This window comes from Silurus aristotelis (genome assembly GCF_946808225.1).
Source record: "Silurus aristotelis genome assembly, chromosome: 4".
In the NCBI taxonomy this organism is placed as follows: Eukaryota; Metazoa; Chordata; class Actinopteri; order Siluriformes; family Siluridae; genus Silurus; species Silurus aristotelis.
In genome coordinates this window covers 14,649,553-14,665,287 of record NC_139577.1, presented here as the reverse complement: position 1 = coordinate 14,665,287, position 15,735 = coordinate 14,649,553, and the positions used below count along the sequence as shown (strand labels likewise).

The 15,735-nt window shown below is 38.6% G+C and overlaps 1 protein-coding gene across 3 annotated transcripts in view; it reads left to right on the top strand.

Annotated features, from left to right (window-relative positions):
* gfra4a (GDNF family receptor alpha 4a) overlaps positions 1–15,735 on the top strand; it is a 112,712-nt gene that overhangs the window by 1,142 nt on the left and 95,835 nt on the right. The gene's annotated exons all lie outside the window — the stretch shown is intronic.

The window sequence follows — 15,735 nt, the reverse complement described above, 5'->3', positions numbered from 1 at the left end:
GAGCTGGAAAAAAATATATGAATTATTTGTTTTAACCTATAATTTAGTAATTTAGCTCAATTAAAGATGGAACGCAGCTATTACTGTCTACATTTTAAGATGGCGTTAGATATTTCAGTCTCAGTGGAAGGAAATTCCTTTGAAAGGGTACACTGCATTTTTAGGTAAAGGGAATCCAACCTCAGACTCAATTAAACTTTTATTTTCTCAAAATTAAAATTAGACAATTGATTTTTACACATGAGGTGTATTTAAACAGTGGCCAAAAAAGAATCCTGCATAATGATAGCACTGTTCTTTAGAAGAAGCATGAGAAACTTGCTGCATTACTCTAAATGCAACATAGAATTGTAATAACAGGGTTATGTAAGTGTCCTCATCATGAAAACAGGTGCGTGCATGCACGATCTCTTGTTCACACGGTGTTCGAGGTGGCATATGAGACCGTTACAATATAAGTAGTAAAACCCTTTATTTGCTCTATGTACACAGCTTTCATAGTTGCCTGTACATCATTTCCTGTTTTTTCCCATGTACATTGGAAAGATTAATTAGTGCTTATCCTAACCTGCAATCTTAACACACAGAAGGTGTCAAAGCTCTCTTTAAGCCACATTTGTACCACTTAAGCATATGTGGGTGAAATGTTTTGCTTTAAGGTAAAGCAGTTTGTCTGGGGATGGGCTGCAGTTTACAGCCGTGAGAGGCTGGAGCCCAAAACCTGTTCGACCACCCCAGGCACACCTTGTCTAATCAGTGATACACACATGTTTTATTTCATAATACTTAAACACACACACACACACACACACACACACACACACACACACACACACACACACACACACACACACACACGTGGCTTGTCACTTATTATAGCAGTAAATGTTGTTCCAACTCTGTGACCTTTAAACTTATGAGATGTGTAAACATATGAATTACTTTTCCCACAAGCACGACATAAACATAGTACATGTTCCACTTAGATGGTTTCAAAGATTTTGTTGCTGGTCTATTGGATAAAAGATAGCCTTGTCAATTGGCAAATAAAAAAAAAAAACAGCAAATGCACATCGAACCACGGGAGGAGATTTTTACATTGATGAATTTATTAATATTAAAAACCCCTGATCTAATTGAAGAAAATCAATGGTGACATTAGCTACAACAATCAATTAACTGCAAGCAACAGCTTTCAAGGCTCTAAAGTTGCCATTTAGCTTTAGTTCATATCACTTTACATCCACAGATAACATCTATTGATTTAATTTTAGTGATATGTGAATTTTAGTTTGCCTTATTCTTTGCCACTTTTTGCAGACACCTCTGTTAGAATGGCAGCCCAAGTTCAATGATTGTAAATGTATATTTGCAATAAATGCATTTATGACTAAATTCAATAACTGGCCAGGATAAATGCATTCCAAATACAAATGTATTTCTGTTTGTAACCAGGGGTGCAAAATGCTTGAGTAATTGTGCTTTGAACCTGTTCACATCTAACATTAATGTATATACTGGGACAGCACTATGGACAGTGCCAGTGTTTATCAGGTATGCATTGCCCATCAAAAAACTTTTATAGATGCTCTGGGACTCATATGACTACAAAACTTTTTGAGTGTGAACCCAGAAGTGTGAATGCAAATCTCTATGCATCCAAAACAATAACAAAGGACCAGCTAAAGCAACTGGGTCATTTCCCTAGCTGGAAAATGCATAATGATTGTGAGACTGATTGGAAATCACACTGAATGTTTAAATCTTCTCACATAAAGCTCATTTCACACTGATGTATACATTTGGTTAGTAGATCAAAACATTTGCACGGTCATGGTTTGTCCATAGGGGCAGGTTTGGCAGAAACCCTCATTTATACAATCCATTAAACGGATATTAATCTATGTATGTAAAGTCTTAATTCACAAATCCAATACATTTCAGATGAAATTTGAATTACTTATTTTAAAACACCAATGATTGATCAATTATTTAATGTAGGTTAAAATACAACTACAAAAACTGCTAATATAAATCAGAATTAGAAAATGTTTTTTGTCCACTGTTCACATTTTAAACATTTTCAATGGAGGAGGAGGAGCAGGTCGGACAGTTAATAGCAGGGTTGCCTGATTGGGCTAGTTTAAAAATAGGCCAAGATCTTGTTTTTTTTTAAAGCAAATAATCTAAATTAAATGTAATACATTGTACAAAATAGCACAGTATAAGGGCAAACAGTGTGTCTATGATAAATAGAGTTATATCTGTTGTAATATATATTGCAAAGTTGAGAGAGGCAAAGGGGAATTATAGATTTAATAATGTTTGAATGTTAGAAATACATTGAAATACTTGGTTCTGCTCAAAGGCAAAGAAAAAGATGTGTCTCTTGAAGGGTAGATGGGCTTGAGAAATCTGTCAACTTTCGGTTAGTGATATCATCTTGAACACAGTTAAACAAACATAAGACAAAAATCACTCAAAGCAAGCAGCCAGACTGTATCCGCCCTTTAGCATGGCAAAAAAAGTGATAGCTCTCAAGTTCATTTTGTTTGAGGCCATTCCGAAATTATTGGCAGGACATTTCTGCCTGGAAACAAATGCAATGGAAGACTGATGTAATAAATGTCAGTCTTCCTCCAGTGCATACTGTATGATGTATAAAATCCAATCACAAGTGGTCACTGGAGACCCATTCAAAATGCCAGATGTAAATTTCTGTGCTCTCTAAACAGCTATCTAAAAGCACATCACTTTAGACATATGTTAATAAAAGGGCTTAGATACGATACTTAATTAATATAATTTTTTTGGGGCATTAAAAAACTTGTAATGGAATACTTATTCTTACTGAAATAGTTTGTATTTTTAATTAATTGGTTTAATTAGACAAGAAGTCTGTCTAATTAAAAAATTTATGTTGAGGCAAGTTTTGTTAATTCACTAATGTTAATTGAAAATGTTTAATTAAGTTATTATTGGCTCTTTAAATTATATTTTTACTTCTGAATAATTTAAATCATTATCAAAATATGCAGCATTAGTCATGCACATGACCAGCAAACCTACATTAGATTGAATGCTGTTTCCAGGCAAAATGGTGTAGTTTATAACACTTGTGTAATAAAAGCTTCTTTCAAATAAAAATATTTAAAACTACATTAACATTTTTAACACAGTTTATTTAAATATGATGTGCCTTTTTGGCTGGGTACTTCAACGTTTTAGTGAGTACTAGGCATGAGACATTATATATTTTCTCATAAGTAATATTATCAGTACTTTTTCCACCAGTGATTTTGATACCATGTTACTATAAGATAATAATGTTTACTTAGTATTGTAATCTTTTGAGCATTAAATAATTATTTTAGCCATACATTTTGTGAGCTTGAGCTTGCTGGAATATTAATTCATATCTCACCATGTTTAATGAAGACAATGTCTTTCCTCCCCCTTCTCTACTCTGCCCACATTCTGCTAACTTCATCCAACTGCTAATTAACCTCTGCTTTCTTATATAATAGACTACACCCCCTCTGTGTTTGAGGTGCATGTGTATTTTACATGTAACATTTACCACAAAAATCCAATTAAATGGTTATATATATAGAATGTATTTATTTAGTTTGTTTATTTTAGGTAGACCATTTTATTCCAGATGGTAATCCATTGATACTTACAGTATATACACTAGCTTTTTTTTTCATTGGGCAAAAAATATACACTATATATGCAAAATGACCAAGCAAAAACCAGATTTGTCCATAACTATGCAATATATACTGTATATACAGTGAGGAAAATAAGTATTTGAACACCCTGCTATTTTGCAAGTTCTCCCACTTTGAAATCATGGAGGGGTCTGAAATTGTCATCGTAGGTGCATGTCCACTGTGAGAGACATAATCTAAAAAAATAAATCCAAAAATCACAATGTATAACTTTTAAACTATTTATTTGTATGATACAGCTGCAAATAAGTATTTGAACACCTGAGAAAGTCAATGTTAATATTTGGTACAGTAGCCTTTGTTTGCAATTACAGAGGTCAAACGTTTCCTGTTGTTTTTCACCAGGTTTGCACACACTGCAGGAGTGGCCCACTCCTCCACACAGATTCTCTAGATCAGTCAGGTTTCTGGCCTGTCTCCTGTCCCTCCAAAGATTCTCTATTGGGTTTAGGTCTGGAGACTGGCTAGACCACGCCAGAACCTTGATATGCTTCTTACAGAGCCACTCCTTGGTTATCCTGGCTGTGTGCTTTGAGTCATTGTCATGTTGGAAGACCCAGCCTCGACCCATCTTCAAAGCTCTAACTGAGGGGAGGAGGTTGTTCCCCAAAATCTCGCAATACGTCGCCCCGGTCATCCTCTCCTTAATACAGTGCAGTCGCATGGTCTCATCTGACCACATGACTTTCTCCCATGACTCCTCTGGATCATCCAAATGGTCATTGGCAAACTTAAGACGTGCCTGGACATGTGCTGGTTTAAGCAGGGGAACCTTCCGTGCCATGCATGATTTCAAACCATGACATCTTAGTGTATTACCAACAGTAACCTTGGAAACGGTGGTCCCAGCTCTTTTCAGGTCATTGACCAGCTCCTCCCGTGTAGTTCTGGGCTGATTTATCACCTTCCTTAGGATCATTGAGACCCCACGAGGTGAGATATTGCATGGAGCCCCAGTCCGAGGGAGATTGACAGTCATGTTTAGCTTCTTCCATTTTCTAATGATTGCTCCAACAGTGGACCTTTTTTCACCAAGCTGCTTGGCAATTTCCCCGTAGCCCTTTCCAGCCTTGTGGAGGTGTACAATTTTGTCTCTAGTGTCTTTGGACAGCTCTTTGGTCTTGGCCATGTTAGTAGTTGGATTCTTACTGATTGTATGGGGTGGACAGGTGTCTTTATGCAGCTAACGACCTCAAACAGGTGCATCTAATTTAGGATAATAAATGTAGTGGAGGTGGACATTTTAAAGGCGGACTAACAGGTCTTTGAGGGTCAGAATTCTAGCTGATAGACAGGTGTTCAAATACTTATTTGCAGCTGTATCATACAAATAAATAGTTTAAAAATCATATATTGTGATTTCTGGATTTTTTTTTTTTAGATTATGTCTCTCACAGTGGACATGCACCTACGATGAAAATTTCAGACCCCTCCATGATTTCTAAGTGGGAGACCTGCAAAATAGCAGGGTGTTCAAATATATATATATCACATTGAAAAGTATTTAGATAGTTTCTATAACAAATAAAATGTCTGACCATTTTTTGGGCAAATTCAATTGATTGGAAAAGCACACAATTGAAAATTCACGTCATAAAAAAAAAAAAAAAAAAAAAAAACAGGTCAAATAGTTAAAGAGATTGGCTGCAGATTTTAAAGACAGGATAGTGTCAAGACATAGATCTGGGGAAGGCTGCAAACCGTCTGCTGCATTGAATGTTTTCACTAACAGAGTGCCCTGTAAAATTCTAAAATGGAAGAATTTTTAGAACAACTAGGACTCTATCTAGAGTAGTCGGGGGAGATAAGTCAAAGTTATTTTGCTTGAGCGCTAGAGATCATGTGTGGAGATAGGATAAACTTGCTGGAGGTCAACTACTATTGTAACACTCCACCATTTGGGTTTTATGGCAGAGTGGCAGTCCAGAAACCTCACTTTAGTTCAAGACAAATTCCATTTTGAAATGTCATCATGTGTGGAACAAACCAGGCACCGCTCATCAAATACGCATACCATTCCCAAGGTTTAGTATGGGTGTGGTAGCATTAGGTTTTTGAGAAGTTATATTAGCAGAAGGCACTGGGGTAGATGGATGCAGCAAAATGCAGAGGTAGCTTTAATGAAAACCTGGCCTAGAGCGCTCAGGATTTCAGACAGCTGATTCTACTTTTAACAGGACAATGACCCTTAGCACATTGTCAAGACAATGCAGGAGTTTGTATGGAGTGGTTCAGCCAGAACCCAGACTTGACCCCAGTCAAACATCTCTGGAGAAAACAGAAAATGGCTGTCTACTAATGGTCCCAAACCTGACAGAGTGTGAGAGGACCTGCAGAGATAAATGGCAGGAAATACAGATACTCTAAGGTTGTTGCATCAGATCCAAAAAGACTTGAGGCTGTAATCTCTAAGTGGTCTGATTACTTATGGCAGTGTGATATTTAAGTTTTTTCCGTTTTAATACATTTGCAAAATTTATTTTGTGATAAAATGGGCCAAATAAAAAAATACCTTGGCCATCCGTTATCTTGTAGAACTTAAGTAGCTTTTAACACAAAAGAGAAAGATGGGGGTTTTTTTTATCTGATAAGTAACAAAAAAACTACAATAGCAGTTAAAAATGAGCAGAAATGCAAATGTCTTTATGTCTTATCTGTATTCATTTGTTTGGAACATTGCAAAGTTTGGCTGGAATTGGGTGCATGAGTGAACTACCCAACCTCCACAGTGTGGAGGATAGTAACAGTGGTGAAAAGCTACCCAAAGATAACAGGTTTTTGGGGTTTTCTTTGGTCAAAATACAATGCTTGGTGATTGTCAGTGGCTCAAATATAAGTAAATGCTTGCACAACCACTGTTAATTATGGATGTAGATCACTGATGCTTTGAGGATATTTTGTGGCTAGTGATCCAGGCTCTTTTGAGATTATTAGCATATTAAATTCCTCTAAGTAAGAGGATGTTTTAGCTCTTATAGGTGGTTATGAGTTGGCAAAAGATGAATGTTTTAACAAGATAAGGCTTATACACATACACCCATAATCAGCAGAGAAGTGGTTGAAGGCACATAGAAATCAGCATGACTATTTCAGTCTCTGCTTTTGAACTTTATTGAAAACCTGTGGTCAGAAATGAAAAGGGGCACCCAAGTGCACAAAGCTAAGAATATAAAAGAGCATAAAATGTTCTGCATGGAGGATTGTTCAAAAATGCTCTCTACAAGTGTCATCAACCTTGTTAGACATTACAGGCAAAGGCTCAGTGCTGTTATTCTCTCCTGCAGATGCTTCACCAAATATTAGTCTGCCAATTTAAAAAACATGCAGCATGATGGTACAGCAGGTATTAATGTTCCCTTAAACATGACGGGTATCTGGTATGTGTTCCTTATATAGTTCTTTTGAATATTTATAGAATAGTTATTTTATGCTTGGATCTGTTGTTTCATTGTTCAGCTTAATTACGCTTTACATATAAATGTGCCCTTTATCAGTGAGATTTCTGAATAAACATTTTACACTGGCTTTGTCTGAAACAAAATAAGTTTATTTTAAGACAAAAACATTAAGCATGAGTAATAAAGAAAAAAGGAGAAATTAAGTCTTTAGGTTTACACAAAGTGAGGGAAAAAAATATAAAGACTCTGTCACCTGCATACCCTTGTGGACCAGGTTAGAAGAAAAGTGATCGCTGGAGGAGGCATCAGAGCTGCTCATTATGTTAACAGCTCGTCATTTTGCTGTCTTTTGTTAAAGTGCAATTATACTGCCGGAACAATTACTCGGTAGAAGGAACTGCTGCTTCTGTGGTCCGTATCTGGCACAGAGAAAGGGCAAATGAGAGGCCCGCGAATTGTCTAGAGTGATTTCATCTGTATAGGATGGAAGAAGAGACCTGCCACCTTGTATGTGGTGAGTGTTCTTGTTAGAAAGGTGTGGGCTGCTGGTGCAGAGGGAATGGAGGGGCGGTCTCGCATTGAGTGCAGCTCAACCAGTCACAAGAATACAAATGAACAGTGTGAGGTCCCGCAGCTGGGCTCTGTGTGTGTGAGTGCGTAGCAGCCACAGGAATACTGATGAACAATGCAAGGTCTTCCAGCTTCTTGGGGGTTTTTCAGTGTTCGAATGTGTGTATGTGTGTATGTGTGTGCTAAAAAGACTCCCATTTTTTCTCTAACTACACTCTTGGGCAAATAAAATAGGCCAAGCCCAAAATGGTAAAATATTAATCTTTTAATAGTGTTAACAACAAATCATTGTTCATAAAATTAGCAACAAAATGCTATAGATAATTTCCTGTGCTATCAATCCTGGTTTTATTTACGAGCTTGTTATCAGCATCTTAAAAAAAATTGAAAAACACCCAATAAGATCTTAGTTAGAATTTTACCTATTTTCATATTTTTTTAAATCTTTATCACTACTGTACCTTTGCTAATTTCCTTAACACTGACTTGTTGTTAAAGTCTAATATTTTGCTCTTTTGCCATCGCCCAATTTCTTTTGCCCAGTAGTATACATCTTTTTTGTTTGTTTGTTTGTTTATTTCTATAGAGCTTTTTACAGTGGACATTATCTCAAAACAGCTTTACAGAATGTGAGAATTATAGAACAAAAATTCAAATAAATGAACTATATGTATTTATTTCCAGTGAGTCTGGGGTGACTATGGCAAAGAAAAATTTCCCTAAATGGTATCAGGAAGAAACCTTGAGAGGAACCAGAATCAAAGGGGAACCCATCCTCAAGGTGTTATTAAAAATCATAAAAACCACATCTCTTAAGTACGAAAGTGTTTTAGTGCCATTTAAAAAATAAAAAAGAGATTAAAGTAGAAATATTTCGAGAGTAAAGTCGAAATTTTGAGAATAAAGTCAAACCAATACGAGATTAGGTGGTAATATTTTAAGTTGCACTGTTTTGCATAAAATGAATGTGCAGAATTTGGTTTAATCATTTTTAAGGTTAGGATTTAGGAAATCCGAAGGAAATTCTTGGTCTTTTTGCGCATCAGGACAAGGTTATATTTATTAAATGGACACTGCAGCGGTTATGTAGGAAACTTAAGTTATTTAGAAAAGAAAAAGTAGACAGACATTGAAGAAATTGCCTCTTCTGTGCAGTCTGATGGATATTGATGGTTACATTTGCATGCTATTTAAAGAGGATATGTTGTTTCTCAGGAGAGTATGAGGATGATGATCAAAGAAATTGATCCTTGTGGAGGTGAACACCGGCATGCTCAACGTCTCAGATGTCGCCAGTGATTCAGCCAGGGTCCTGCTACTACTTTATTTTTGTAATTTTTGCTCTATTCTTAAAATATTTCCACTTCGCTTTGCTACGACTTTATTCTCAGAAGTTTAACTTTTTTCTCAAAATATTATGACTTTTTTACGTGGCACTACAACACCGTCGTATTTAAGCAAGACACACTATTCAGTATACTTCGAAAAACACAAAAAAATTTTTGATTTCCTTGTTGGTGCCATCAATATTATCTTTTATACTTTTGGTATGTATGGTAATACCTTAATAACACATAACAATATCTTAAAGATCACTTATGGTTTACCTCCAAAAATTATTTACAAACTATAATTAACACTAATTATAGATATGCCACATTCACCAGCAAATAAATAATAAGGCTTATAAGCTGAGCATTGTTTTACTTTATTTAAGTGATCTGCTACGCTGTCACAGATAAATATACTGCATCTGTAACAGCAGGGGTGCAACTGCACCTTGGTTGAGGTGCATGCAAGCGGGGCATCCGCTTCCAAAAAAAAGAGGGGTAATACAAGAATAAATACACTATGTGCAATCCCAGAATAATCCCTTCGAACCAGGTCACAATGTCCAAAATACTCTCTCTGGAAAATGCTCTGACTCAAAACTACACCCAGATTTTACCCTGTATCTTTATTCACACCACATACAACAGGTGAATCAGTGCATGCCTCCCATACTTAAACTGTACATAATTTCTTCATTACAAAGGAAATTGGTATTGGAATAAAACACGCAACACAGGACTATATAAAAGACAAAATGTTACTTCTTCTTCTTCTTTTTCTTTCGGCTGCTCCCATTAGGGGTCGCCACAGCGGATCATCCGTCTCCATACCACCCTGTCCTCTATATCTGCCTCTTTTACACCAACTACCTGCATGTCTTCCCTCACCACATCCATGAACCTCCTCCTTGGCCTTCCTCTTTTCCTCCTACCTGGTGGCTCCATCTTCAGCATTTTTCTACCAATATAATTCATGTCCCTTCTCTGCACATGTCCAAACCATCTCAATCTCGCCTCCCTCACCTTGTCACCACAACATCCTACATGTGCTGTCCCTCTAATAAACTCATTTCTAATCTTGTCCATCCTCGTCACTCCCAACGAAAACCTCAACATCTTCAGCTCTGCTACCTCCAGCTCCACCTCCTGTCTTTTACTCAATGCCACTGTCTCTAATCCATACAACATCGCAGGTCTCACCACAGTCCTATAAACTTTCCCTTTCATTCTTGCAGATACTCTTCTATCACAAATCACTCCTGTCACTCTTCTCCACCCACTCCACCCTGCCTGCACTCTTTTCTTTACTTCCCTAACACACTCTCCATTACTTTGCACTGTTGACCCCAGGTACCTGAACTCCTCCACCTTCTTCACCTTTTCACCCTGCAACCGCATCACTCCACTGCCCTCCCTCTCATTCACACACATGTACTCTGTCTTACTCCTACTGACTTTCATTCCCCTTCTCTCAAGCGCATATCTCCACCTCTCCAGGCTCTTCTCAACCTGCTCTCTACTCTCACCACAAATCACAATATCATCTGCAAACATCATAGTCCAGGGAGACTCCTGTCTGACCTCGTCCGTCAACCTGTCCATCACCACTGCAAACAGGAAAGGGCTCAGGGCCGATCCTTGATGTAGTCCAACCTTCACCCTGAACCAGTCTGTCGTACCTACTGCACACTTTACTGCCGTCACACTGTCCTCATACATGTCCTGCACCACCCTCAAATACTTCTCTGACACACCTGACTTCCTCATACAATACCACAACTCCTCTCTCGGCACCCTGTCGTACGCTTTCTCTAAATCCACAAATACACAATGCAGCTCCTTCTGTCCTTCTCTATACTTCTCCATCAACATCCTCAAAGCAAATAAGGCATCTGTGGTGCTCTTCCTCGGCATGAAACCATACTGTTGCTCACAGATGGTCACCTCTTCTCTCAGCCTGGCTTCCACTACTCTTTCCCATAACTTCATGGTGTGACTGATCAACTTAATTCCCCTGTAGTTACTGCAGGTTTGCACATCTCCCTTATGCTTAAAGATCGGTACCAGCACACTCCTTCTCCATTCCTCAGGCATCCTCTCCCCTTCCAGAATCCTGTTAAACAATCTGGTTAAAAACTCCACTGCCATCTCTCCTAAACATCTCCACGCTTCTACCGGTATGTCATCTGGTCCAACCGACTTTCCATTCTTCATCCTCTTAATCGCTGCTCTCACTTCCTCCTTACTAATCCTATCTACATCCTGCTTCACCAACTCCACATCCTCCAACCTTCTCTCTCTCTGATTTTCCTCATTCATCAGCTGCTCAAAATACTCCCTCCATCTTCTCAACACACTCTCCTCACTAGTCAACACATTTCCCTCTCCATCCTTTATTGCTCTAACTTGCAGTACATCCTTCCCAGCTCGGTCCCTCTGCTTGGCCAATCGGTATAAATCCTTTTCTCCTTCCTTAGTGTCCAACCTCTTATACAGTTCCTCATATGCCTTTTCCTTGGCTTTCGCCACATCCCTTTTAACCTGCTGCCGCATCTCCTTGTACTCCTGCCTACTTTTCTCATCACTCTGTCGATCCCACTTCTGTTTTGCCAATCTCTTTCCCCTAATGCTCTCCTGCACTTCCTCATTCCACCACCACGTCTCCTTGTCTTGCTTTCTATTTCCAGATGTCACACCAAGTACTTTTCTAGCTGCCTCCCTCATCACTCCTGCGGTAGTTGCCCAATCATCCGGCACCTCTTCACCACCACCAAGCCCCTGTCTGACCTCTTCCCTGAACCTCACACTACACTCTTCCTCCTTCAGTTTCCACCATCTTATTCTTCTTTCAAACCTTACTTTCCTCCTCTTCTTCTTCGCCTCCAAAACCATCCTACAGACCACCATTCGATGCTGTCTAGCTACACTGTCCCCCGCCAACACCTTACAGTCTCCAATCTCCTTCAGGTTGCATCTCCTACACAGAAGATAATCCACCTGTGTGCACCTTCCTCCACTCTTATATGTCACCCTATGATCCTCCTTCTTCTTAAAATACGTGTTCACCACTGCCATTTCCATCCTTTTAGCAAAATCTACCACCATCTGCCCTTCCACATTCCTCTCCTTAAAACCATACCTACCCATCACCTCCTCATCACCTCTGTTCCCTTCACCTACATGCCCATTAAAGTCTGCCCCAATCACCAATCGTTCTTTCCTAGGTACACCATCTACCACTTCATCTAATTCACTCCAGAATCTTTCCTTCTCCTCCATCTCACAGCCAACTTGTGGAGCATAGGCACTGATGACATTTATCATCATCCCTTCAACTTCCACCTTCACGATCATCACCCTATCAGAAACTCTCTTCACCTCCACTACACTCTTACTGTACTCTTCCTTCAGAATCACCCCTACACCATTTCTCTTCCCATCCACACCATGATAAAACAGTTTAAACCCACCTCCAATGTTCCTGGCCTTACTCCCTTTCCACTTGGTCTCCTGAACACACAACACATCTACCTTTCTCCTCTCCATCATATCAGCTATCTCTCTCCCTTTACCCGTCATAGTACCAACATTTAAAGTACCAACCCGAACCTCTACTCTCCTACACTGCTCCTTTTCCTGCCGTCTCTGTAGACGCCTTCCTCCTCTCCTTCTCCTCCTTCGGCCAACAGTAGCCCAATTTCCACCGGTACCCTGTCGGCTAACGATACCTGTGGCGGTCGTTGTTAACCCGGGCCTCGACCGATCCGGTATGAAATTCTCATTTGTGATCCGCATATTTGATTTGGCACATGTTTTACGCTGGATGCCCTTCCTAACGCAACCCTCCCCATTTACCCGGGCTTGGGACCGGCACTAAGAGTACACTGGCTTGTGCCCCCCTAATGGCTGGGTTAAAAGACAAAATGTTACTATCGAACAATATTATATGTTCAACCAATAAGGAATGTCATGCAATCAGAGTTTACTAATGGAAACAGTAATAATAATTATATATACAGTGAGGAAAATAAGTATTTGAACACCCTGCTACTTTGCAAGTTCTCCCACTTAGAAATCATGGAGGGGTCTGAAATTGTCATCGTAGGTGCATGTCCACTGTGAGAGACATTATCTAAAAAAAAAAAAAAATCCAGAAATCACAAAATATGATTTTTAAACTATTTATTTGTATGATACAGCTGCAAATAAGTATTTGAACACCTGAGAAAGTCAATGTGAATATTTGGTACAGTAGCCTTTGTTTGCAATTTTAGAGGTCAAACATTTCCTGTAGTTTTTCACCAGGTTTGCACACACTGTATGAGTGATTTTGGCCCACTCCTCCACACAGATCTTCTCTAGATCAGTCAGGTTTCTGGCCTGTGGCTGAGAAACATGGAGTTTGAGCTCCCTCCAAAGATTCTCTATTGGGTTTAGGTCTGGAGACTGGCTAGGCCATGCCAGAACCTTGATATGCTTCTTACAGAGCCACTTCTTGGTTATCCTGGCTGTGTGCTTCGGGTCATTGTCATGTTGGAAGACCCCGCCTCGACCCATCTTCAATGCTCTAACTGAGGGGAGGAGGTTGTTCCCTAAAATCTCGCAATACATGGCCCCGGTCATCCTCTCTTTAATACAGTGCAGTAACCCTGTCCCATGTGCAGAAAAACACCCCCAAAGCCTGATGCTACCACCCCCATGCTTCACAGTAGGGATGGTGTGCTTGGGATGGTACTCATCATTCTTCTTCCTCCAAACACGTTTAGTGGAATTATGACCCAAAAGTTCTATTTTGGTCTCATCTGACCACATGACTTTCTCCCATGACTCCTCTGGATCATCCAAATGGTCATTGGCAGGGGAACCTTCCGTGCCATGCATGATTTTAAACCATGACGTCTTAGTGTATTACCAACAGTAACCTTGGAAACGGTGGTCCCAGCTCTTTTCAGGTCATTGACCAGCTCCTCCCATGTAGTTCTGGGCTGATTTATCACCTTCCTTAGGATCATTGAGACCCCACAAGGTGAGATATTGCATGGAGCCCCAGTCCGAGGGAGATTGACAGTCATGATTTTGACTAATGATTGCTCCAACAGTGGACCTTTTTTCACCAAGCTGCTTGGCAATTTCCTTGTAGCCCTTTCCAGCCTTGTGAAGGTGTAAAATTTTGTCTCTAGTGTCTTTGGACAGCTCTTTGGTCTTGGCCATGTTAGTAGTTGGATTCTTACAGATTGTATGGGGTGGACAGGTGTCTTTCTGCAGCTAACGACCTCAAAAAGGTGCATCTAATTTAGGATAATAAATGTAGTGGAGGTGGACATTTTAAAGGCAGACTAACAGGTCTTTGAGGGTCAGAATTCTAGCTGATAGACAGGTGTTCAAATACTTATTTGCAGCTGTATCATACAAATAAATAGTTTAAAAATAATATATTGTGATTTCTGGATTTTTTTTTTAGATTATGTCTCTCACAGTGGACATGCACCTACGATGACAATTTTAGACCCCTCCATGATTTCTAAGTGGGAGAACTTGCAAAATAGCAGGGTGTTCAAATACTTATTTTCCTCACTGTATATATATATATATATATATATATATATATATATATATATATATATATATATATATATATATATATATATATATATATATTTGGATGTCTATTACTTTTCTCAGAAATTGAAACTGCATAAACAAAAAGAACATAACCGTCATTGACTTGTAGGTCATAACTTGTACCTTATAGCTGAAAACCTATTCACAGTCTAAATGTTTACAGATATGCAATGACATATATGTACATACAGGCTTGCAATATACCATTTATGATGTGGTGGGGCCACATTGTTCTCTTACCTACTTTTTAAAAGAGTAAAGACTGATGGAGCAATGAACAATCAGACTCCACATTCAGCACAGTCCGTGGGTGGCGAGACTAAACACACTTGACTGATTGGCTCTTAATGAGCAGTTCAACTAAACTCTTTGAGCTGATTGGTTTCTAATGACTTTTGAAAATGGAGGGGTGGGTGAACTTGTCATGAGCCATGTAGACTATTATTATGACATGCAACATAATAAAGCTAGTTTTCCCCTAATGTTCTCAACAAGAGACATTCAGTGGGCTATTTGTTGCAATTTGACGTTTACTCTAAGACAATACAGCATAAATCTCTATTCTCAGTGTGAACAAAATAAAGAATAAGCACTGCATGAGCTGCATGCAAAGAGGTTAATAAACAGCCATGCATATCATTTCAAGATCACAGAGGAAAATAATCAGTTAAGTATCAATGTGTGGAATTGAGGCAATAATTTTTTTGTCTGGAATCTAGACGTTAGGTAACACCTTCTAAGAAAACTAAATTTTTTTGCAGGATTTTAATGATGATTTTTTTTTTTGTCTGGTGCTCCTGTTTGGTATTGCAAGAAAACAAAATGAACTAAGGAGAGCACAGTATGACAGACATTTTTTGCATGCTTTGAGTACTCTACAGTGTATGTATATATATATATATATATATATATATATATATATATATATATATATATATATATATATATATATATATATATATATATATATATATATATATATATATTCTACTATAAATACAGGACAAGACAATTCATGGCATAAAAGAACTGCAACAAAAAGAACAGGACAGAGCAAAGTTATCATATAGTTCTGATTTA